Source organism: Podarcis pityusensis (genome assembly GCF_964106645.2).
Source record: "Podarcis pityusensis genome assembly, chromosome: 10".
NCBI lineage: Eukaryota > Metazoa > Chordata > Lepidosauria > Squamata > Lacertidae > Podarcis > Podarcis pityusensis.
In genome coordinates this window covers 49,411,943-49,438,666 of record NC_138035.1, presented here as the reverse complement: position 1 = coordinate 49,438,666, position 26,724 = coordinate 49,411,943, and the positions used below count along the sequence as shown (strand labels likewise).

Genomic DNA, 26,724 nt, shown 5'->3' with positions numbered 1-26,724 from the left:
GGCCCAGGTTTGCGCTGCACATTTCCAGGGCACATTGGTCCGCTTGCTGTGGAAATGTGGCTTTTGTGGTTTCGACTCTTTTTCACGGAGGGAGGGAGATGCGAGACTGACTTCCTTGAATTGTTCAGCAACACCATATGTACAACCGAATGCTGTCTTTGTTCAGGCTTGCAGCCATTTCACCACGCCGCCTCGTGCTTGATTCTAGACACATTGCACCAATCTGCTTGCTAAATCGAGGTTCGTTATGTCTCCCTTTAGTACTGTGCCAGTCTCCGCCTCGCCTCTGACAGAAGCTTGGCAGCTCCTGCAAAAGACCCAAAAGCGGGGGGTAAAGCAGAGAGACCCGCAAGCAGGATCCAATAGCGAGGGAGGAGAGCTGGCAGGCAGAAATGGAGCACGGATAATATCACCAGCAATCAAGGCTTTGCACCGGGTGCCAGGGACATCTCACTGAATTCCACCAGGCAAGTCATTGCTGGATTTTACATCCAGAAACACAGCCTCTGTATTCCTCCCCAGCACAAAATGGTGGCTTAGAGCCACAGCAAAACATTGTGCATGGCTCAGAAGGTCAAAACCAAATTGAGAAAGGAAGGTAATTTCCAAGTTGTTTGTTTCACCCCGAGAAGAAGTCCAATATGTATTCATCTGGAAATCATTAGCTTAAAAGAGCAGTCTGGGAGAAAACTATTTATATACGGTATTTTAAAATTGGAAAACAACGCAGCATCTTGTATTTACTTGACATTGTTAACCTAAATAACAGAACAGGTGGTACACAAAGCCTTTCAACCGGATTTAAGTTATGATCCTATACCGACCACTTATAATGTAGTGTGAGTTGGAGACCTTTGTGACTTACAAGTCTAAATAACAACAACAACCTGAGAGTAAGGCTCATTAATTTAATGGGGCTTACTTCTAAGTAGATAAGACTACACTCTTGCATTAGTAAAATGCTTACCTGCAATATTATTCAGTTCACCTGGAGATTTATAGTCTATACTTACGCAGTGAAAATTATTGATGCATTTACAATTATATCCCATATTTAATCCATCATGGAAATTTATACATATTGTTCCCCATACAGACGCTGACCAGACCCAGACCTTGGCTTCAGCAAGGTAGTGACCACATGCATATTTAAGATAACAATTCTGAATATTATGAAGCAGATTCTCAGCAGTGGAATAATAAAACCATTTCTACCTGAAATTTGCAAGCCTCTTGGTACATCTTGCTTCAGGCCTTTAACAAACACAGGAGTTCTGGCAGTAAGCAGAACAGAGAGCTAATGAAACTTCATGTTCCAATAGGTTCCACATTGAGAAGAAAGAGCAATTGAAAAAGCAAGCCAATAGATTTGTTTTTCAGAATCTGCTGGCTGCATTTACAGTGGGGGGCATGAACGGTTCTTGATGATACTAATTGTCCCCCTTTTACATATTACAACTCTAGACTAATTTCTTTTGCACCATAGATCTGAAGCATATGTTTACAGAGATTTGAAATGTGGTTAGATGACAAATTGTCAATCACAAAATTTGAAAAAGTTCCCAGTTTTTGTCCATCTATCCCACCCTGATCGATCATTGTCCTGCCTACCCTGCAGGCCAAATACAGGTCATTTTGAGGTTAAGGTCCTGAAGAGGAGATTGCTGATGAGTCTGCAAGAGGGACAACCAGGCTTTCCTTTCTCTGTTTCAACTATTACAATTTGATCAGGCAACAACCATTTGCCAGAAGATCAGGTAAACACATCTGGTTTTGACCTATAAAGTCTTAAACGGCTCAGGACCGCAATGCCTCTTCCCATATGAACCTACCCGGACCCTAAAATAATCTCCTGAGGCCCTCCTTCATGTGTATCCTCCTTGAGGGGTTCGGAGGGTGGTAACACGAGAACAGGCCTTCTCTGCAGTGTCTCCCCATCTGTGGAATGCTCTCCCCAGGGAAGTCTGTCTGGCGCCTTCATTATACACCTTTAGGTGCCAGGTAAAAACGTTCCTTTTTAACCAGGCCTTTGGTTGACCTGATTGACATCCTTTACCCTTTTAAAATGTGGGGTTTTGGGGGGGGGGGTTATTGGGTTGCTGGTTTTATTCTTATTATGTATTTTGTGGTTTTATATCTTGATTTTATTCTGTGAACTGCTCTGAGACCCCGGGGAATAGGGCAGTATATACAGTGGTACCTCGGATTAAGAACTTAATTCGTTCTAGAGGTCTGTTCTTAACCTGAAACTGTTCTTAACCTGAGGTACCACTTTAGCTAATGGGGCCTCCTGCTGCTGCCATGCCACTGCCGTGCGATTTCTGTTCTCATCCTGAAGCAAAGTTCTTAACCTGAGGTACTTTTTCTGGATTAGTGGAGTCTGTAACCTGAAGCATCTGTAACCTGAGGTACCACTGTAAATTCTAGTGATGACAACAACAACAACAACAACAACAACAACAACAACAACAACAACTTTTTGAAGTATATCTTCTAGAAAGACTGGACAAGTTAAAGACCACATAAAGTGAGGGAAGGTAAAGCTCAGAGAAGGAGTGAAACTGAAGCCATGGATTTGTACCTATAGCATCCCTGCTTACAACTGAGGTACTCTCTCATTTTCTGAAGATGTCCTTTATGTTCCCAATATTCCCCGCTGTCCTGTCCTCGACCCTTATGTATCCTTTTGCACAAAAATATGTTTCCTGCATACACAATGCGCGCTAGCAGTTGTGCCCAAACATATCCACAAATGTCAGGGAGGATTCTGAGGCGCAATGGACAGGAGAGGCAGAACAGGGAGCTGAGAGCAGTCAGGGAGAACAAGGGCTCAGGGATGCTGAAGAGCCCTGCAACCACCCAACTGCTCGGGAAGGAAGCTCCGACTCAGGAAGGGAGGGGGCTTTCACATCAGCACAGACAAGGAGGGAAATGAAACGTAAGGATCAAAGATGTCTCGTGTGATTCCCACGCCTACTTTGTTGGTGCGGGAATCGTAGGAAGCCACTCCCCGAATCTGACTCAACGGGTTCGGATGCGTAATACTGAACTGTAGCTGTTCTTGTATATATGTGATAAAGACTGTAAATATCATGCTGATTGTTCCGGAGTGTTACTGCGAAGGGGAAACATCACTTTTACAAGAAACAAGTTTGCAACCTGAGGCAGCTAAGGGCACCAAGATGGCCGCCACTGAGCCACAGAATTTCGTGCTAACTCACGCAAAATATTGTGTTAAGAGAAAGGTCCAAGGGCCTGTAAGCAAGGTTCACATATGAAAGACCTGAAAGTAAACGAAGCTTGCTTCTGACTTCAAGTGGTCAGCGGTAAAGAATGATACTTTAGAAATCAGGAGATAAGCAGTCAAATAAACTTAGTTCACAGGTGATGTGCAATCTGTGTCATTTACGACACATTCCCATGCTTTAAACAAGGAGCTTGAAATGAGAATGTGTGGAAGCAGAAGGAGAAATGAATCAGTTTAGGAGGCAATGAATCTAGAATCTAGCCCTGCAGTAGTAAGCAGACAGTGTGTTCCAATCCAGCTACAAATATTAATACTTCTTAGGTTGTTAAACTGAAAATAAGAAGGCACTTCCCACTGGCAGCTAGAGCACTGTTTTAAAAAAAGAAAAGTACAGGCACACAGAAAAGACTTCTCTGATTCATTATAAAAAGTGATCATGTTACAGGCAAGACAATCACAGCATTGAATTTAACATAAAGCTTTTTCCAGCCTCCTCACCTCTCTGATACATCATGCATGGAAAATCTCCTTCCAGTAAATGACATACCTGTTCCACATATAAGGGGAAAGTATTTGTGTGTGTTTTATCCACCCCTAAACCGCCTTGTCTTAATCATTGTACTTACTTATACCAAGGTAATAGAGATGTGCCACAAGAGATTTTCATCATGGGCTGTGAAACATAGGAAATTCTCCTGCATAAGAACATAGTCAATTAAAGATGCTTATCCACACTCTGTGTTTCATTTACAAAGTTTATTAAAAAGGGTTTGTTTGTTTGTATGTATGTATGTTTTTGAATGGATTACTTTAATTTTCACTAGTTTGGAATAGCATACTCTACTTTGCCAGCTTGTTGTTGTTGTTTAGTCGTGTCCGACTCTTCGTGACCCCATGGACCAGAGCATGCCAGGCACTCCTGTCTTCCACTGCCTCCCGCAGTTTGGTCAAACTCATGCTGGTAGCTTTGAGAACTACCTGTTAAAAACACATACACTGGGCCTTCTGTACAGCTGGGCAAATCTTCAGTTCCACTCTGTTTCTCATTTTTCCAATCTTAACATCAGCTTTTCATCATTCTACATGAGTTTATTTGTTTAAGTCCTTATGCAAATTCATTAGCATTTAGCAGAAGTGTATCCCGATGTACATACTTTTCTATGCAATTTTGCCTAATACACATGGGATTATTTTTGCAAAGAGCTTCCCCTGATATAATGTATTTTTCTTTGTTTTCACAAACAGAGGCATTTTTATGCACCCTTTACCCTAGTGCAGAGCTTTCCGAACTGTGTGTTGTAGTGGTGGCTGTTGCAGGGAATCAGCAGGATGCTGAGGCAGAACCTGGAGAAGAAGAAAAAGGAAAAGAAAGTTGTGTGAGGAGAGGTAGCTGAGGCAGTTGTCAGTGGCGGCTGCCCTTGCCTTGGTTGCCAAGTAGTGCTGAGGTGGCTAAAATTTAAAAAGCTCAGCAACTTTGGTGTCCGGATTTTCACTTTTCAAAACATGGCAACCTTATAGTTAAATGCATGCTATTAAGATAAATAGGATCTGGAAACATAAACTATGATGGGGACCCCTGCTGCTGTTTTTTTTAATGAAAAAAGAACAATAATTGGATTATATTATTTCATTATCTTTTTATTTTATTTTCCCTTTTATTATCTGCTTTGTGGTTCCCATGTTGTAGGGAAAGGAAAGGAAATGAGTTAAAAAAATTTTAATAAAGAAAGCAAAAATAAATGAGCTAAGTAATATTCTGCTCTGCATGCCATCAACACCAATACAGTGGTACCTCGAGTTACAGACGCTTCAGGTTACAGACTCCACTAACCCAGAAATAGTACGTTGGCTTCAGGATGAGAACAGAAATCGTGCGGCGGTGGTGCAGCAGCAGCGGAAGGCCCCATTAGCTAAAGTGGTACCTCAGGTTAAGAACAGTTTCAGGTTAAGAACAGACCTCCAGAACGAATTAAGTTCTTAACCCGAGGTACCACTGTACCTGATAAACTACAGGACAGCAAAAGCACTAGGTTCCATGCTCCAAGGCCAATGAAAAAAGTTTAGGAAGCAGCTGCAAATGACTCTTCAGGTGGAATCTTGCTAGAATTGCCTACAATTGGAACTTATATTGCCATAGCTTTCGGGCTGTGCATCACTACCCAGATCTGGCCAAAGAAGCTTTGGTGAGAGTATCTATAGCTACAAACCAAATTGTTTGCAACAATAGACTAGACTAGCTCAGGTGGGGGTGGTCCATTTAGAGCAAACAGGGCACTGCCTCACCAACCTCTGCCTGCTCTTAACAAGCCCCTTCCTGCCTTATTTGCAACTGGTCCATGTTGTAGCATGGCCTGTCAGCTTCCTCCACCTCCATCTTAGTAGGGAGTAGGATAGGAACAGTAATTTTGCTGGTTCTGGCTCCATGTACTCTGTCTTGCCTTCTAACCTAGTGCTCCTAATGGGCACCAGTCAACCATGGTGATAACTAACCTGGGGAACCTGTGGCCCTCCAGATACTGTTGAACTCCCATCAATCCTAGATTGCATGGCAAGTGGTACAGGCTGATGGGAGTTGGAGTCCAACAGCAACTAGACCAGTGGGCCCCCAGATGTTATTGGATTCCACCTTCCATCATATCACTCGCTAAAATGGCTGGTGCGGATAGGGGTTGTAGGCCACCAACTTGTAGGACCCAAGCCTGCAGATCACAGATTAAGATGGCCACAGGCTGCTCCCCACTGTGAGAGAGGTCCCTATAATGTCTCTCAGGCCAGTCTCACTTATTTGTCTGGCATCTGAGCACTTCAGAGATGCTGCTATTGTCCTGGATAGAAACAAAGTTGGACCTCCCCAACTTTGCTTACCTCGCAATCTGAATGAAGCCAGTTATGCCAACATTTTGTGAATAGGACAGCATCATATCTCTCATATATTGTGAGTATATTAGGAAGAGCTTCTCTGGAGCAGCCAGATTTATTAGAGTATATCTCTATTCCTATAAACAGGCATTGCTTAATGCAGCTTTTAAACATAGCAAGTTGTTGAACTATCCATTTATCTGCCAACTGTGGAAATCTCAAGGTTAATATTAGGACTATTGTAAAAGACAGAAAGTAGCTACAAGTGCAACTAGCATCTTTCATTATCGTTGTTTGACAAATGCACCATGAGCTCCTTAATGACACTATGATAAATCAATGGCAAGCTTCCTAAAAGTATTTTTAAGGAAATCAGACGTGACAAATGTCACAATTCCACCCCCCCCCGAACTGTTAACTCACAGAACAATTTGCTTACTTGCTGCTTTTCTCCAAATGAAATTCTTGCAGATTCCCTTTGATTTACTAGTCTAATTTGCAGCTATAGCAACTGCGACTATCCGCCTTATTTATGCTGCTCTGCGTTTGTCACCCAGGAATCTGTAATTGCCAATATTGTGCTTCTTTGCAAGACAAAAGGTTTTTATTTCTCCCGGCGGAAAACTACTGAGCTGTAGTACAGTTGAGCATGTAACATCTTATAGCTCAATCCTATTGCTTTAGGCCAAAATTCACCAGGAAATTCCCTGGCCACGTTTTAAAAAATAACATAAAATAGAGATTGCACAAGATCATTCAGTTCAATGGGGTAGGTTCAAGAGATGTTTGCAGCGGTTTGTGCTCTTGGCTGCAATGCTTTGTGCACTTAGCTGAGCATAAGCCCCAAACAGCAAGATTTACTTCTGAGTAAGTATAAAAAGAATTGTACTGATAGAGAAAAATAAAACCATTCTTGCTCAAAGCAATAGTATGTAATGGAATAGAGGTAGACCAATAAGGCAAGACATAAGAACATAAAAAGGACATAAGGCCAATAGCTTGTCTAGACAAGCATCTTGTTCTCACAGGGTATTACAGGGCTTTTTTCCAGCTGGAACTCACCGGAACTCAGTTCTGGCACCTCTCAGGTGGGCACCACTGTTATTCCAACAGAACAGGGATGCAGGTGGCACTGTGATCTAAACCACTGAGCCTCTTGGGCTTGCCGATCAGAAGGTCAATGGTTCGAATCCCCATGATGGAGTGAGCTCCCATTGCTCTGTCCCAGCTCCTGCCAACCTAGCAGTTCGAAAGCAGTGCAAGTAGATAAATAGGTATCGCTGCGGCGGGAAGGTAAACGGCATTTGCGTGTGCTCTGGTTTCCGTCACAATGTCCCGTTGCACCAGAAGTGGTTATTCATGCTGGCCACATGACTCGGAAAGCTGTCTGTGGACAAACACTGGCTCCCTCGGCCTGAAGCAAGATGAGTGCCACAACCCCATAGTCGCCTTTGACTGGACTTAACCATCCAGGGGTCCTTTACCTTTTTTACCTTTTTTATAAGATAATAAGGGAGGTGTTCAGGGTGAGTTTCGACACTCACCCTGGGGTAGCACTGGGGTATTATACCATGCACATGATACCCCCCCCCCGTCTCAAAGGGGTGACAGTACTGGGCACCAATAAAAAGTATCAGACAAGGTTGAAGGCCTGGAGTTCAAGACTCTATACCATATAATAGGGGGACGCGGGTGGCGCTGTGGTCTAAACCACAGAGCCTAGGGCTTGCCGATCAGAAGGTTGGCGGTTCGAATTCCCGCAACGGGGTGAGCTCCCGTTGTTCAGTCCCTGCTCCTGCCACCCTAGCAGTTCGAAAGCATGTCAAGTGCAAGTAGATAAATAGGTACCGCTCTGGTGGGAAGGTAAACGGTGTTTCTGTGCACGGCTCTGGCTCATCAGAAGCAGCTTAGACATGCTGGCCACATGACCTGGAAACTGTCTTTGGGCAAACACTGACTCCCTCAGCCTATAGAGCGAGATGAGCGCCACAACCTCAGATTTGTCCACGACTGAACCTAATGGTCAGGGGTACCTTTACCTTTACCAAAGTTCCCAAAGTGGCTGGTCCCACCCCTGGAGGTGGTAAGGTTACCCAGGAGGAGCACCAAGAGACAAGAGGACAGCAGGGGCAAGTTGGAGATGTAAGTGGCTATTAGATTTTGAAAAGCTGGGCTCACTGGATTAAGTTCATTAATTTAGTTGCCTTAATCAAACTTACTAGATTTAATTGGATTTTGAATGTATGTGGTGATGATGATGATGATGATGATGATGATGTTCGGTGTTTTATGGTGTTTTTATATTTGCTGGAAGCAAAATAATAAATAAAAATATTTATACCCTGCCCATCTGACTGGGTTGCCCCACCCACTCTGGATGGATGTTTCAAATTGTTACCACGTTAAATTTTATTGCGTTATCAGCTTCCTTAGTGGGTTGTGCAAACTGCTATTCTGAATTATGCTTTTTATAGTGTAAGGTAGAGGGCACTGGGAATGGGCTTACTGAACTAAAAGGGTGGTGGCCCCAAAAAGTTTGGGAACCACTGGACTAATATTCCCAGCAAAGTACCAAAGCACAGTGGCTAATAACACTTGTCAAATATTCGCCAGACTCAGGTAGACTCTATAGGGAAGCAGGTCGTCACAGCAATAAGAACAGCCTGCCAGCTGCATAATTAGCATTAGCTTTGCCAAAAACCATCCACCTTTCCAAGAGTTCTATTATGGATGGGAAATAATAGCTGAAATGCGCCAGATGAGCCAAAAGGATTCAGGAATAACCCATGTGTGATATTTGCCTCTCATTTTCATTATTTGCTCCAGCTGATGAAGGTCTTTGTTACTTTTTTCTATTAAAATCTGAGGGCTGACTGGAAGTCTTTAGCACACACAGGCCATTCCTTCAGAGGCAAGAACAAAGACATTAAATGTGATTTTTTATTTTTGTTTTCACAAAATCGTTTCACTGTTTATTCTATCTCGGTGTTTTCAATGGAGCCACTCAGTCTACTGAAAGAAGGCTGCCAATTTCTTAACCATGAACTGACATTTGAAATGGTTTATTAGACGGGAAGGAGAAAGGGGGGGGGCAAAATACTAAAAACATAGCGATTAATTTTCAGTATGTTTTAGTTAGTAGTACACCTCAGAGGATGTGCTAAAATGTTCAGCTCATAAATTTGGGAAAGGTTAATTAATATAAAGTGTCTAGGTTTGTGGACAATATAAACTTCATCAGCTAGCTGCCGGTTAGCTGAAGAAAAGCTTCAGCACTAAGCCAGCACTGTCCCTCGCTTGGTGTAAAGGATACATCTGGGGAGGTGGGGTAGAAATTAAGACACAAAGCACACCTTTCTTTTTAATTCTGTTGTTTTTAGTTTCCCTTCTCTTCCAGTTCCTTCACTTCCTTCCGGTTTCTCCACAGCACAAATACAGTGCACCCTCTAAGCATGTAGAAAGACTCTCTGAATAGAATTTGGCTTACTTTTTGGTGAGTTCAAGTTTGAACTCCTCAATCTTTCCCCCCTCACAACTGTAAGCAACAGTGACGAGCCTCTAGATCAGGGTTTCTCAAACTTGGGTCTCCAGCTGTTTTTGGACTACAACTCCCATCATTCCTAGCTAGCAAGACCTGTGTTCAGAGATGATGGGAGTTGTAGTCCAAAAACAGCTGGAGACTCAAGTTTGGGGGGAAAATGCTCTAGATCCTGGTGGCCAATGTGCTGCTCTCCAAATGTTGTTGGGCAATATCTCTCATCAGCCCCGGCCAATGGTTAGGGTCACCTTGAGGGTCCACCTTGTGCTATCCCTACCCTACTAGATACATGTTGCATTACCTGGACAGGTTATTTTAGGACACCTAGAGCAGAGATGGGAAACTGGATCTAGCTAGCAGGCTAGATCCATTGGCTGGATCCCACCTGCCAACTACCTCATGTCACAATCATGTCAGGTGAGCCATTTTTTCCGACACAGCTTGAAATCAATCAGGCTGTGTCCACAACCGTCCATTTTGGCCCAACCCCATGTTGCATCTTGCCTCAGGTCAGTGGTGGCAGGTGTCCACTGGGACATGGGGGGGGGTGGAATGCATGAAGCCCAGCAGTAGGTGGAGTCAGAACCTACAGTGGGCGGAGCCAGCTCTTTATCATTTTGTCCCCATTCTCCTCTGGCGAGTTTTAGAAGAGCAACGCTAAGACTAAAAAGAAGGAAGCAGATAGCCAGAGCCTGTTAGTTTCTGTTTGCCACTGAGCAGTGCTTTGGAGTCACAAGACTCTGTTTACATTCCACACATTCCATACTGTTGGAAGTCTCACGGGAGACGGATGTGACATGACTGGTTTCCTGTTCCTTTGTTCCCTTGTTTTCAGCTGCTCTCTGCTCTCATAGAGAGAGGATGTATTTCTTTCTGTCTGCGTAGCTTAGTAATAAAGCATAGCATATAGCCATAAATCTCATCACTTCCGCGTGCTACTTTGATGCTCTGCTGAGTGGGATGTGCCTGGAGCCTTATCAGAGGCTCAGGTCGTTAATTATTATCGGAGGGTGATTCCGAAGGACTCGACCGGAAGATGAGCTTTATCAGCTCAGTCGTAATGGAGATTCTGACAGAGCCAACCTCTGGACTGGTTATAAGTAAGAAGGCAGGTAGGCTTGGATGAATTAAGATGGAGGTTGTTGCGGTGGTGCCCCATTTGCCCCATTGGACCAGATTGCCTCAGGTTAAAGGCAGGTGGGCGTGGCTTGATAGAAACAGACTTGCAGCTCGAACAGGGAGGTCTGGCCTATAGACTGGAGGGTCCTCACTGCTGAGGTCATTCTGCCACTATCCTTGGGCAGTAAGGGGATTGAATGAAGTGAGGTGGCAAGGCTGGCCTTTGCAGAAAACTCAATGGGAAGGCAGGGATTTCTTCATAGCCAGGCACACATTGTACCACAAAGCCAATCTTGTAATGTTTAACACGCCTGCTTTCTAGCAGCAGATCTCATAGGAGGATAATTACAGCAAGACAGTTTGTGACTGCCTAAGCCAATGGCTTCGAGCTGTTTCAAGATTCTTTGCCAAAAGGCATTTTCACACATGAGGCTTAAAGTGGTGGTTGCCTAAACCAGTTGATAATGCAAATGCTTAATCCTCATGTCTTTAGCTTTTTGTGTTTTTTGAAACCTACCTAAGGTTCGTTCCAAGTCGACACCACCCAAACACTTTCCACTTCTCTCTTCCCCACCCCTTTTCTTTGTCCTGGATGGATGCTTTTTTGAAGCTCACTGTATTTGAGCAAGTTAGAGCCCAAAGATAATATAATGTCATGATCCTGGCTTTGTGTCATATCCAAATGTTTCTGAAAGAGATCAAAGAAGAGTGAAGCAACTCAGCTCATTTGATCTACAGGTGATGGTGCTCTTAGAAATTAGAGAGTTGCTTATCTCCTTGGCTTGGGAGTCGTATAACTCCATACCCTCCAACATTTCTTCAGTGAAAATAGGGATGTCTGGATATGGGGAAACAAGGAAACCATGGAGTGGGGAATGGGAAGTTTACATTTGTTAAAAATATTGGAGGAAAACAAATATGTAATTAACTTTTGAAAATCAAAGTAAAACTGGGAAAGGAAAGGAAAGGAAAGGAAAGGAAAGGCAAAGCAAAGCAAAGCGGAACATTCTGGAATCAAATCAGAAACTGGGGCTGCTTCTGTAAATCTAGGACTGTTCCTGGAAAATAGGGATACCTGTAGGGTCTGCCTCTGGTGGGGAGGGAGTTCCACAACTTAGGGGCTACCACAGAGAATGTCCTTGAGGAGGACATGGCCCATGTGCAGTTTGGGGTGTGCCCTGGGGAGCGGGCATTGACTATTGAGAATCCTGGGAGGCCATATAGGGAGGCCCAGAAAGCTGCATTCATCCCTTGAGCCTGCGGCTCCCCTCCCTTGGCACAAACCCTATAGCTGCCATTGGCAAGGACACAGCGAATGGTGGTTTTGTCAAAGGATCTATATTTCTTCTTTGCTAATCATTCAGCACTGGCCCTGGAGGCACCCAGCTCCTGGCACACTTGATCTTTTACAAGGGGAGGGGGGGAATTATTTTGATTCATCTCCAGGTGCTGAACAAGGTGTTTGAGTTGGTTTGCTTCATTGTCAGGCCTTCGTTTTAAAACTTCAGGTGTTTCCAGGTGAATGTAGAGGCAAACCAACCAAAGGCTGGAAAAAAGAGGCCTGGCCGGGGGGGGGGTGTCAATCAAATATATAAAATATTATGATGAGCTTAGCAGCCTTCTGAAGCTGAAGGCAATGAAATTTCACCACGAGAAAAATTGCATAGATCTCGATTAAAAAAATAAAATGGCTTGCAAATGGATGTGAATAAAATTATTGATTTGCTTATTTATTTAGTAATAGTTTTGGATTTGTGCCCTGCTTTTGCCTTTACAGTGCTACCTCGGGTTAAGAACTTAATTCATTCTGGAGGTCTGTTCTTAATCTGAAACCGCTCTTAACCTGAGGTACCCCACTTTAGCTAATGGGACCTCCCGCTGCCGCCGGCGCGCAATTTCTGTTCTCATCCTGAGGTAAAGTAGTTAACCCGAGGTACTATTTCCAGGTTAGCGGAGTCTGTAACCCAAAATGTTTGTAACCCAAGGTGTTTGTAACCCGAGGTACCACTGTACTTCATCCTGCAAATGTAAATCACATGCAGGTTGTTCGTTTGTTTTTATTGAATTTATATACCGCCCTATACCCAGAGGCTGTACCAGGCCTGCTATAAGTAGAGCAAGATATCATATGTAGCAATGCAGGAATGCATTCTAAGAGGTTGTCCACACTAGAGTTAACTGTGTGTTTGCCCTCTCAATTAATTAGCATAGTCCACATGACATTGCCTTCAAACAATGCCAGTCTTGAAGCTTCCCCCTTGTAAATCTGGGTTTATCTGAATGGGGGTAATCCAATAAATTGAGGGAAATCGGTAGGGGAGGAATTTTGCTGCCTGAGGAGAAATGGGAAGGTGCTACCCTCGCCAAAGCCTTCCTTACCTGGGCCACGCATGGGAAATGATATACTGTATAATGAATTGAAAATGATGACGAAAATAATGTTTGTAAAAAAAAATCAGAAGCTTTTCTTTTGGGAATTATAGGGACAGAACTACCTAAACTATATAGGAATTTATTTATGTACGCTATTACAGAGGCAAGAATGTTACTTGCCCCAAAATGGAAAAAAGCAGAAGTCCCAGCAAAGGAAGAATGGATACAAAAACTTATGGAATATGCAGAAATGGCGAAACATACCGAAAGAATAAGAAATCAAGCACTGGCAGGATTATTGTAATAACCTGCAGTTTTATAAGAGTATGTATTTAAAGAAGGTGAATAAATGGGCAAATGAAGTTAATTTGGATATGCTGAAGATATTAAAAATAAATTTAAGGAACCGCAGAATGAGGGGGAAGGAAGTCAAGCTTTGAGCTTCCGGTCGGCGCCATCGGTTAATGGCGGATTTCCCTCCGAGCTCTGCTTTACAAGTTCGGGTCCTGTCGCTACGGCGAAGCGGGGACCCTCAAAAATTACAGGCGCGGAAGCCTGTGAACAAGGAGGCTCGGTGGGCACCATCGCGCCCCCCCGAAATCGCAAGGGAGCCTTTTTAAAGGCTCCGGAACGGCAGCGGGGGGAGAAGCGGTGCTGAGAGCCGCTACCCAGCTTGTAAAGCGAAGCCGCATCGCCATAGCCGGAGAGCGCCGATTCCTTCCTGAAAATTGGATTACAAAGTAAAACCAGTGAGTAAGACTGACTTAATTGGGATTTACAATTATCTTTTTGAAATTTGGCTGAAAACGGGATTGGTTAAAGTAAGGAAGTCAGCCTTTCCCGGACTGCATAAGGATAAAGCAAAGAAGGATTAAAAGCTGCAACCATTGAGAGATCGCAAAGAGTGAAGAGAACCAGACATAAACTGTGAATTTTCCCCCTTTTGGTAGGCAGGAGCAAAAGGGGGAGGAATTTGGAATTAGAACCTGCCAGAAAAAGATTTTAAAACTTTTTATCGCTGTGTCAAATACCCCTGAAACGGACTGCCGGGGCAAAGGAACCTGGAGAGAGAGAACTGTCAGTGAGCTGTCACTTAGATTATTACATTGTTTCAAACTACTCAGCTCAGGAGAGACATTAAATTACTGGTTTGTTGAACTCTGAAAATATAAGAACTGTTACAATTGACTATTGGGAAACCTCAGGGGAATTTTGGACTGTAAGACATTTTGTGTAGCTTTGGAAACTTTGTTCCCCTAGAGGACACTTTGATAACTGTTGCAAATTGGGCTGTAACTATTAAGGCAGTGGAAATTTCCCTTGAAAAACAACTAACAGCTGCGAGAGTGACCTTGGCTAGGCATGAGTGGTGCATCAGAAGAGACAACAACCAGGTCTGGGAGACAATACAAAACAAAATCTTCACAGCGAAGAATTTCAGTCCCAGGCATCCCAGTGGCACCAGCTGCAACTGGTCAGACAAGAACAACAATGTCATCAGATCCTGTAACACAAGCTTTGGTTAAAATAAATGAGTCTTTGGAATCTTTGACAAAGCAGGGGGCGGAAAATAGTAGAAAATTGACAGAACTCTCAATCAAACTTGATCAGAATACACAAAGTGTGAATGAATTAGGGAAAAGGGTGACATCTAATACAGAATCTATTAATAAAATATTAGAGGACTCTGCTAATATACGTAAAATCGCAGAAGAAGCCAAAGTCTCTGCTGATGAGGCTAAAGTCTCGGCGGATGCTACACAGGAAAAAATTGTACCAGTCTGCAAAAAGCTAGAAGATCATACATTGGCCCTGTCTATGCTTGAACTGGAGAGGAGAAGTAGAAACTTAAGACTACGAGCGGTGCCTGAAAGTGAAGGAGACAACTTGGCGAACTTCCTTTCTAAAGAATTTTCTGATTTTTGGCAACAGGAGTTAGAGAAGGAAGAAATTAAAATAGTCACTGCTTTTAGACTGGGAAGAGCACAAGGCAGGAAGAAGCCAAGGGATTGCCTAATAACATTAAGATCAAGAGAGGAAAGAGAAAAAATATTGAGCCTGCATTTTCAAAGAACACTCGAGATTGAAAAGTCTTTTGTGGAGAGAGAGAGGGAACCTTCTTCTCTGAAGCAATGATGACCTGGACCAGAATCGATCAAATTTGGATTACTAGTGGGTTGGCTCCAAAGATTAAGAAAGTGGAAATCTGTCCAAAGACTTGCTCCGACCATAACGCCGTGAAGATGGAGATGAAATTTACAGTAACTGGTCAATTCAGATGGAGGATGAATGACAACCTATTTCGAGACGAGGAGATCCATAGAAAGGCCCAAAAAACTTTAAAGGACTATTTTGAAATAAATCTAAAAACTGATGTAGAAAAAAGAGTGATATGGGACGCAAGCAAAGCAGTGATGCGAGGATTTTTAATTCAACAAAATTCAGTAAAAAAGAGAAAGCAAAATGAGAAGAAGGATAAGATCTTGGAAAAGATAAAAGAAGGAGAGAAGAAATTGAGATCAAAACCAAAGTCCCAGGAGATTCTGAGAGAGATTAAGTTATACCAGACACAATATATGGAATTGATGAATCAAGAGATTGAATGGAAGATAAAACAAATGAGACAAAAGACTTTTGAATCAGCAGATAAATGTGGTAAGCTTCTGGCTTGGCAACTGAAGAAAAGACAGAAACTAAATACAGTTACAAGTCTAGAAGTCGATGGAAAGAATATTTCTAAACCTAACGAGATAAGAAACTGTTTTTTGAGTTATTTTAAAAAGCTATATTCACAAGGACCGCAGAAGGAAGAAGATATAGACGAATTCCTTAAAAAGTATGGACTACAAAAAATCTCCTACCAAAGTAAGGTGGATCTAAACCAGAGAATAACAGATCAAGAGATAGAGAGTGCCATTCAAAATATGCAACTGGGCAAATCTCCAGGACCAGATGGACTGACTTCCAGATACTATAAAGCTTTGAAGGAGTGGTTGGTACAACCATTAAAGGAAGTCTGTAATGAGATCTTGGAGGGGAAAAGGGCACCAGAATCGTGGAAAGAAGCGTATATTACACTCATACCAAAGACAGAGACTGAAAAGACTCAACTTAAGAACTACCGCCCAATATCATTACTTAATGTGGATTATAAAATTTTTGCAGACATTCTGGCAAAAAGATTGAAAAGAGTGTTGATGGAGAAGATTCATAAGGACCAAGCAGGCTTTCTCCCAAAAAGGCATTTATCAGATAATGTGAGGAACATAATAGACATTCTGGAATTATTAGAGGTGAATATAAACACTAAAGCAGTTCTGATCTTTGTGGACGCGGAGAAAGCCTTTGACAATATTTCTTGGAGTTTTATGAAAAAGAATCTTCATGGGATGGGGGTAGGCCAAGGATTTGAGAATGGTATGGGTGCCATATACGCTGAACAAAAGGCTAAGTTGATTGTAAATAATGTGATAACTGAAGAATTTAAAATAGAAAAAGGGACACGACAGGGGTGCCCAATTTCCCCTTTACTTTTTATTTCTGTTCTGGAGGTGTTGCTTAATATGATTAGAGATGACCAGCAGGTTAAAGGTGTACAGGTCGGAGCCAAACATTACAAGTTAAGGGCCTTTGCAGATGATTTAGTACTTACTTTACAAGAGCCAGACACTAGTACAAAAAGGGTGTTGGAGCTAATTCAAGAATTTGGTCAGGTGGCCGGATTTAAATTGAATAAACAAAAGACTAAAGTTTTGGAAAAAAATTTGACAGTCATGGAAAGGGAGAAGTTCCAGAATGAAACAGGTTTGACAGTGGTAAAGAAGGTGAAATACCTAGGGGTCTATTTGACATCTAAGAATTCGAACTTGTATAAAGACAATTATGAAAAATGTTGGTCGGAAATTAAAAAAGATCTAGAAATATGGTCAAATTTGAGATTGTCAATGTTAGGCCGAATTGCAGCTATTAAGATGAATGTTTTGCCTAGAATGTTATTTTTGTTCCAAACATTACAAATTCTGGACAAGATAGATTGTTTCAAGAGGTGGCAGAAGGATATCTCGAAATTTGTCTGGCAGGGCAAAAAGCCCAGAATAAAATTTAAAATACTGACGGATGCAAAAGAAAGAGGGGGGTTTGCCCTGCCGGACTTAAAACTGTATTATGAAGCAGCAGCATTTTGCTGGCTGAAAGAATGGATGCTCCTCGAGAATACAGATATCTTGGACTTAGAAGGTTTTAATAATACATTTGGTTGGCATGCATATCTATGGTATGATAAAATTAAGGTGCATAGGGCCTTTAAAAACCATATTGTCAGGAAAGCATTATATAACGTTTGGATAAGATATAAAGATTTGTTGGAAAGTAAAACCCCTAGATGGTTGTCACCTTTAGAGGCTACAGCGCTGAAAAAGCTTAATATGGAAGCTGAATGGCTAAAGTATTGGGAAATTTTGGAACAAGATGGAGATAAATTGAAGTTACAGAGCTATGAGAAATTGAAACCCAAGGTTCGAGATTGGCTCCATTATTATCAAATAATGGAGGTACATAAACAAGACAGGAAAATTGGATTCCAGGTGGAGAAATCAAAATTAGAAATTGAACTGTTAGAATCCAATACTAAGAATTTGTCAAAAATGTATAATCTGCTGCTGAAATGGAATACACAAGATGAAATAGTTAAATCAGCTATGATTAAGTGGGCACAGGACATTGGTCATAACATTATGTTTGCTGACTGGGAATGGTTGTGGAACACTGGTATAAAATTTACGGCATGTAATGCCTTAAAGGAAAATATTATGAAAATGATCTATAGGTGGTACATGACCCCAGTCAAGCTAGCAAAAATTAATCATTTGCCTGATAATAAGTGTTGGAAGTGTAAAGAAACGGAAGGTACTTTTTATCATCTTTGGTGGACGTGCCCGAAGATTAAGGCTTTCTGGGAAATGATATATAATGAAATGAAAAAGGTACTTAAATGTACTTTTCCTAAGAAACCAGAGGCCTTTCTCTTGGGCATTGTCGGCCAATTGGTGTCAAAGAAAGATAGAAATTTCTTTATGTATGCTACGACAGCAGCAAGAATACTCATCGCAAAGTATTGGAAGACAGAAGAATTACCCACCTTGGAAGAGTGGCAGATGAAGGTAATAGACTATATGACACTGGCTGAGATGACTGGCAGAATCCGTGAGCAGGGGAAAGAGACGGCGGAAGAAGATTGGAAGAAATTTAAAATTTACCTTAAGAACTATTATAAAATTGAGGAATGTTAAAATGTCGAGGTTTGGAGAAAGAAAAGGAGATTACAGTGACATAAGATTAAGTTGAAGAAAAGAATAAGAAAAAATATATTTGATAAAATTAATTAGAATTTGCTGAAATAAATTTTGGAAATTGGGATGTAGGAAGGGGAGGTTTGGGGGAGTCCGAGAAGAGAGGGACATGAAAAAAAGGTTATGAAATTTTACATGTTTGTATGTCTTTTTTTATTTGTTTGTATTGTTTAAAATTATTCTGTAAAACCAATAAAAATTCTTACAAAAAAAAAAGGAAGTCAAGCTTTGAAATGTTAAAATGACTGTAAACTTAGTGAAATGTATAAAACTGAAAAGTATAAAAAATAATTAAAATACCTGAGCCATGCAGAAGCAGCAGGGGCAACAGAGGTAGAGGTGGGGTTCCTTCAGGAGCAACCCCTCTTGCAGTTCTGCCACATAGGCAGGCTGGCCCTGGAAACCAGACTCCAAACTACTCCACTCAGGGTCACAGACAATTTGGGGGGTGGGGGATTCAATTGTTCCTTTCAGGTGCTCCTCTTTCCATGTCCACTATTTCTTCAATTCTTTCATTTCTCTTCTGGCTGTGCTCGTAACTATTTCCAGTAGACTCTTGAACTAATGTTCTCTTCTTCTTCTGTCTCCTCATATTCGCACTAATGCAAAAAACCTGCATATACAAACCAGTGGTGTAGCGCAGGTTGTTGTCGCCCGGGGCATACGTGTGTGCACTGCTCCAGCCTGAGTCTTTACCACCAACCAAGTCACAGCGGTCTGAGCCAGTGATGAGTGAGGCAAAGCAAGGGAAGGGAGAAAGAGGCTCAAAGCTGTCCCACGGGGAAAAGCGGTGTGTGTGTGTGTGTGTTGTGTTTTCTCAATCTTCTTCAAACCTAATTAAAATATGTTTGCTAATTCCCATTTAACTATGAGCAACATTACCCCTCAACAACCCCAAAAAGTGCTTTCAGGCAGTCACCCCGTTTTAGGATATATAAAATTATAAAGCAGGGTGGGCTGAACGCTGCAGCCGATTTAGACAGGTTGCTGATGCAGTCTGCCATTTGTACAAAGAGGGAATATGCAATAGGGGTGTGCTTTTGTCTGGTAATGAGTGGGACAATGAAACAATTGGGAACCATTCATTTCATTTATTGCTAGTAAAGAAATGAATGTAAGACTTTCAATATTCCATTCATTAGAAAACAAATGCCATATATTCATTTGGAACTTATTTGGAGTCACTTTAATTTTAATTTTCTTCTAGTCGCTGGAATAGCTCACAGGAGAGACGGGGGTGGTGGAGTGGGGGGAGATCTTTAAACTGGGATGGCATAATTTGTGACCCAGTTGCTGGACAATAACTCTCCCCTTTCCCACTGGGAATGATGGAGGAAGTATGATCTAGCCCAGGGGTGTCTTGCCCATAGCGGCAAGTGGCGCGGGGCGCCAGGGTGCCATGTTCTGGAGGGCACCAGGGAAGAGGCGGAGGCTGGACGCGGTGCCTCTCAGCATCAGCTCACTGCCCTCGCCCGCCTCCGCCATGCCACGCCAAAGCAGTGCCGCACCCAGAGCCTCCTCCTCTTCCCTGCCGGAGGAGCCACCCTCCAGCTGCTGCCCGCCTCCTCCAGCCCCACAAAGCTGCCGGCAGCGCCGTAAAAAGGTCAGCAACTCTGGGGGGGGGGCGCTGTAGGAATCTTTGCACCACGGCCCTGGATATACTTAAGACAGCCCTGATCCAGCCCATTCTCCTTGACCTCTCAATAGTTTTCAGTACTGTTGGCCACGGTATCCTACTGGAGTGGTTCAAGGAGAATGGGTTGTAGGCACTGTACTTCAGTGATTGAGGGACACAGGTGACACTGTGGTCTAAACCACAGAGCCTAGGGCTTGACGATCGGAAGGTCGGCAGTTCGAATCCCCGTGACAGGGTGAGCTCCCATTGTTCGGTCCCAGCTCCTGCCAACCTAGCAGTTCAAAAGCACATCAAAGTGCAAGTAGATAAATAGGTACTGCTCTGGTGGGAAGGTAAACGGCGTTTCCATGCGCTGCTCTGGTTCGCCAGAAGTGGCCTAGTCATGCTGGCCACATGACCTGGAAGCTGTCTGCAAACAAACGCCGGCTCCCTCGGCCAATAAAGCGAGATGAGCACGCAACCCCAGAGTTGTCTGTGACTGGATCTAACAGTCAGGGGTACCTTTACCTTTTACCTTTACCTTTTACTTCAGTGATTTTTCTCCTGCCTCCAGGGCCATTGTTTGGCACCATAGAAGTTGTTTGGTGTCTCACAGGATCCCACTTTCAGAGCTTCCATCTCAATCTGGAAACATCTGGAGAGAAGCTGGTGTGCGGAATGATCTGGGGTGGGGTGGGGCTTGCATGTATGCCTCCACCCTGCTTTTAGTCCACATGCATTCAGGCAAACATTGGGTTTGTGAGTAACTTCAGAATAAATAGGATTAGGATTAGAAGCGCAATTCACAAAGACCTGGCTCTGAAAACAACGGCCACTGCCACTCATTTTCACAAGATTTGAACATCCAGAGACCCTCCCATGCATCCAACCCCTCCCCCCCAAAAAAGCTTGTCCTCCTACCCTTTTCACACTGGAATAATAAAACATTTCAGTAGCCTTTTTTTTCCAATGTAAGATTTCCAAACGCTGACTTTCCCTCCCAATCCAAGAAGAAAATGTGTGAGGCTAAAGGGTCAGACTTCCTCAGAGGACTGGAAATCCATTTCTTTGGCAGTCCTGCAAATGCTACAACCCTGTTTTCAAAAGGCTGCTTCTTCCCTTTTAGGTTAGTATTGGATTCCCCCCTTCTTTCTATTTTCTTTCTGTGCTTGCACACTCTGTTCTGTTTTTCATATTGCTAGAACCACTCATCACTTCTTTGCACGATCTTTCTATTGGTCGTTAAGGGTAGGGCATCAATCAATCTTGAGGTCACTTCAAAAAACAACAACACACCACCCCAGCAGTCCTGTGTGGAGTTTGTATTTAATAAATCATTCACCGTATTTTTCACTCTATAAGACGCACCAGACCACAAGACGCACCTAGTTTTTGGAGGAGGAAAACAAGAAAAAAATATTCTGAATCTCAAAAGCCAGAACATCAAGGGCGATCGCTGCGCAGTGAAAGCAGCAATCCCTCTTGCTGTTCTGGCTTCTGTGATAGCTGTGCAGCCTGCATTCACTCCATAAGATGCGCACACATTTCCCCTTACTTTTTAGGAGGGAAAAAGTGAGTCTTATAGACAAAAAATACGGTAGCTGTGCCCTCAGCCATAGAGATTCTATAGTTAGTTTACAAGCATTTAAAAAATAGTATAAAATAATCACAACAATTTTTTAATGGCTGTGTTAAAATAATTACAAATGTCTAAGGTCTCCTGCTTCTGAAAAGATGATGATGCAGATGTCATGTTCTCCTCCTGTAGAGGATATTTCAACATTTAGATGCTGCAACTAAAAAGGTGGTCTCTGGTTGATACCCAACTCACTTCCAATGGCAGAAGAGCCCCAGAAGATGCAGGGATGAGAAACTGTAGCCCTTCACCTGTTGTTAGATTCCAACCCCTATCAGCCCAACCTAGCAAGGTCAATGGCCAGAAATGATGCTCATCCAGCAGTGGTCCCCATAGTGAATGGACAAATCCACTAGTTCTGCACCTCTGCTGTAGATGCTGCAACTTTCTGGTGAGGAAGGAAGTAGCCTGGGCTCCATTTTAGGTGGAGTTCATCAGGACAAACAGAGGGAAAGTTCCCTTGAGGAGCCACTTCTCATGTAAATGTTTTGGGAGGAGAGCTAGCATTCTTCAGAGAGGGGTGTGTGTGTGTGTGTGTGTGTGAGAGAGAGAGAGAGAGAGAGAGAGAGAGAGAGAGAGAGAGAGAGAGAGAACTAAGCAAGCCCCCTGCCTGCAATTTCCTGGTACAGTGGGATAAAAAGTTGCATGAAAAATGTCCTTTTTATTGCATAAAGGAGCTCTGAGAATGCAACCGTAATTGCGTAGTGAGTTCCCACCACCCCCTCGGAAATAACGACACATGACACCATCATTTTAGGTTAATGGGCGAAAATTGGCCACAACTTTATTGGTTACAGGAATTGAGAGGTATTGGCTTAGGCATTGGTCCTATCAACTAACTGGCTTCAGCCTGATTGCTTGAAGACCGGGAAGCGTTAACCACCAGTAGGGGGAGTCCTGCTGATGCACATCAACTAGGAGCTTCCCCGGGGTCACCGCTCGGGGGCATGCCTTAGGCCCACACCTCCATAGGCTTCAGACAGGGCAACGGCCCCCAGAATCCTTTACTGGACTACCCTTCCACATGGGGGAAGGTGATGGTGCTTCCTCCACCCCTTTCATCTGCATAACAATACCCCTTACCATTGCCTAACCGCCACTCGAGCAAGAGCTCACCGCCAATACCCTCAGACCTGCAACCAATCCCTAATCCCTGAAGATATGTCATCCAACCAAACATCATTTCCAGCATCCGAAAGATGCACGCCATCATCTTGGTAGAGGGCCTCCTTGCTGAACTGGATGTTGGGGTGGTCAATGACACCCCCCCCCCCGAGCCGCCACTCTACGCGCCACGGCACGTTCCAGAATCTTTCTGGCTCTATTCATTGCGATCGGGCACTGACAGTCCCTCCATAACCACCTCTCCAGCAGCGAAGACCACAGAATGGTAAAACTGTCTGTGGACAAATGCCAGCTCTCTTGGCCTGTGAAGTGAGATGAATGCCGCAACCCCAGAGTCGTTCACAACTGGACTTAACCGTCAGGGATCCCTTTACCTTTACTATATTTACAAGAGACTTGGTGGGGGAGTATTTAATTTTTAACAATAGAAGTGAAAGGAATGGTTCTGCTTTCCCCCTTAGTTATGACAATTGATTTGTATCAGTATCTGCAGCTCAGTAGAAACATTGAACCCTTTCTACTAAGCATGCAGGCCTTTACACCTGCATACCAGGGTAGCTGCTTAATGTGTAACAAATGGAAACCCTCAGTGGAAGTGAATGAAAGCAGGGCTTGGACTATCTACCCATTACATTAAACAAAACACTGTTGAGAGAATTACTGTAATGTAATGGATCCTAAATAAAGCTACTGACATAATTCAGCCACACTTTTCTCTTCCAGATTAAAAATAAACTAAAAAATAAACAACCCCTGTCCACACCTCGTATAAATGTCATTTAATTCTCACGAGGGGCACACGATGACATTGTTATTGTTTCTTTACTCTCAACAATATGCCTGGTGCTCACATCACTCAACTGGAGACATGGGCTCAGGAGTGCTGTTCTTTCCATGGGTGCAGCGTTCTCTGAAATTAACACCTTGCACTTGTCACATCAGGTTGGTAATCTGTTATTCTGGTGTCGCCTGTATAGGCACCGTTAATCACTCCCCCCCCCCCCTTCTTGGCCTCCATTCTATTCGTGAGAGTGACACCAAGGGAAAAGTAAGTTGTTATGGCATGACAATTCTGGGCAAAGATAAGTTATAGTGCCGTAAACAGAGCCGAGAAACGAGATTATGTTCCACACAGTGATGGATATTCTGCTCCATGTTTCACGCAGCAGGAATATCTGAAGTGCAACAAGGGTGGATAGAAAAGGCCTTTCTGTTTTGCTGACTTTAAATAATGTGCTATAAAACATTTTCAGTGTTGTTGCTGTAGTGTTTAATTGCTCTCTATTTGTTCCATTTAGGGCTTTAGAAAAAGGGATCCCCGTCTTCCTGTTTTGGGACAAGTCCAATTTGAATGGGAGACTGATGTCAAGAATTCCTCTGTGAAGCTGTATACCACAGAGAAAATGAACGTTTTGCTGAAGCCATTAACATAGCCCAGTAATCACAGTACTTCAGTTGAAATACTTTATGCATTTTCATCCTTTCCATGGCTGATATTCAACTAAGTTTTACTCAGCTGCTAAAATTGATGGTCCTAATTTATGGTATCTTCACATTAGAAGATTGGAACTCTGTGATGTCATTTCCTCCCACTGTGTTTCTAAGCTGCTTTCTTCTGCCGCAGTTCACACCAGATCGGGGGCAGGGATATCTTCACCCAGTGATTTCTTTCCCCACATCAAGCTTCAGTTCAGTGAAGATTTCATCTGTGCATGTGCCAACATCTGCACGTACGTAAAATCTTCCCAAACAGTTCACACCAAAATGGAAATGTGGCTTCCACATTGGAACGGAACGGAAGCTGCTTTGACGGGGGAAAGCACATCATACAGGTGTATTTCTCTAAAAGCTACGGGATACAAACAGATTGCAACTACAGTGGTACCTCAGGTTAAGTACTTAATTCGTTCCGGAGGTCCGTTCTTAACCTGAAACTGTTCTTAACCTGAAGCACCACTTTAGCTAATGAGGCCTCCTGCTGCCGCCGTGCCGCTGGAGCACAATTTCTGTTCTCATCCTGAAGCAAAGTTCTTAACCTGAGGTACTATTTCTGGGTTAACAGAGTCTGTAACCTGAAGCATATGTAACCTGAAGCGTATGTAACCCGAGGTACCACTGTAACATTGTTTGAACCCAGCTTAAAATACTGTGGTGGCAGTACACTGGAGCCACAGTATGCAGTAAGGTGAACAACACCCTTAGTTATGTTCATTAATTTCAGTGGGTCTACTGTTTGTAAAACTTACTGGAATACCACACCATGCTTTTGCATAGCTCTCATTAATTTCGAGGAGAACTGCCCTGTGGATTGTACCCCTACTTTTGCGATCATGTTATTGCACATAGCTAGCTAATATTAAGAGGGAATGGGCTGGTTCTTGTTCAACTATCCTGCTGCTTCTAGACAATTTCATTCAACTGCAGCTGTGTGCTAGTAACTCAGATAACCAAGATGATTCTCTGCCACCTTTCTCAAAGCAGCTGCCACCCATCTTGCCCCTTCATGTGGCACAATGAAAACACGTGTAAATTTACCCAGCTTGGGGGGGGGGGGTTAAATGTGATTAAAAATCCTCTCAGAGACTTCAACCTCTTGAGGCAATTTGACTGCCCTTGAACAAACTGTCAGTAAGTTCTCGCTCAGAGATTACATTACACAGATAAATTACTTCACAACACATGCATCCTAGATTTTTTTTGTGTGTGCTTGAAATAGCTTGAAAAAGGGGGCAGGAAATCAATCCTTTTCTATCTGGTTTTTTGAAAATAGCACTGGCCCACCTGAGCTCTGGAGCTGTTGTGAAAGAAGGGAGAGGAAGTGGGGGAATCAGATAACGCTCAGGCCTGCAAGTGGTGTCATTTAATTACTATTGATAGGAAAGAAAGGAGAACACATTGCTGTGTCACACAATCAGATTTATTCCCTCTCTGAACTGTTCTGTGGGCACCTCCCCATCCATTGGTCATGTGGAAACTGCATCCATCTGTTGGTCGTGTGCCTGAATGTTGAAGAACAACTTCCAGAGAGTGGAAATGGGGCAAAATTGGATTTGGTTCACATTGAAAGGCAAGCCTTCCTAATTCCCACTTCCCAAAACCGAAAAGCAGTGAAAACGGCGCTTTGAAATTTGCAGCCTAGTAATGTGTACAAAAATGCACACACTATGGTGACATGTACAGATAAATTCACATATTAGTGAAAATAACATACAAAATGCATTATATGAGGGGAAATTGATTTGCAAAAATGTATATATTAGGTGAAATTGCACATAGAATTTTGCATTAAAATGCTGGTGAATTTCCATTTTAAAAAACAAAACAAAAAATGGAAACTGATATGGAGATGTGGAGAAATGAAGATGGGGAAAATGAGAAACAGAGAGAAACTGAAATTGACATATCCAATTGTCCCTCCTAAAGGGTAGTCTATGGCAGCAAGACTTTGTAGCACCATACAGAGTAACAGTGGAATTCTATAATCTCAACTCAGAAGTCCAGTGGTACCTTGGCTTTCAAACAGAATGCTTTCCTGGAATCCGTTTGACTCCCGGAACCTTTCAAAAACCAAAGTGTGGCTTCCAATTGGCTGCAGGAGTGTCCTGCACATCAGAAGCTGCAGAAGCCGCGCCAGACGTTTGGCTTCTGAAAATTGTTTGAAAACTGGAACATTCACTTTCGGGTTTCGATCGTTCAGGAGCTGACTTGTTCGGGAGCCAAGGCGTTCAGCTTCCAAGGTACGACTGTAAATCCCATTGGGTTCAGTGAGCTTTACTCCCAGCCAGCTGAGTGAGTATAAGAAGGCAACCTTAAACAACTGAAGCATAGAGTCCACCTCTCATTGGTAACTGACAGTATAATATT

At 43.0% G+C, this 26,724-nt stretch overlaps 1 long non-coding RNA gene across 1 annotated transcript; it reads left to right on the top strand.

The window, feature by feature from the left end:
* The first annotated feature begins 240 nt into the window (after positions 1–240).
* Positions 241–25,462, top strand: LOC308486091. The gene is made up of 3 exons (XR_013990943.1): positions 241–598; positions 1,619–1,757; positions 24,167–25,462. It is a non-coding gene; the product is annotated as an uncharacterized lncRNA (long non-coding RNA).
* Positions 25,463–26,724: the final 1,262 nt, after the last annotated feature.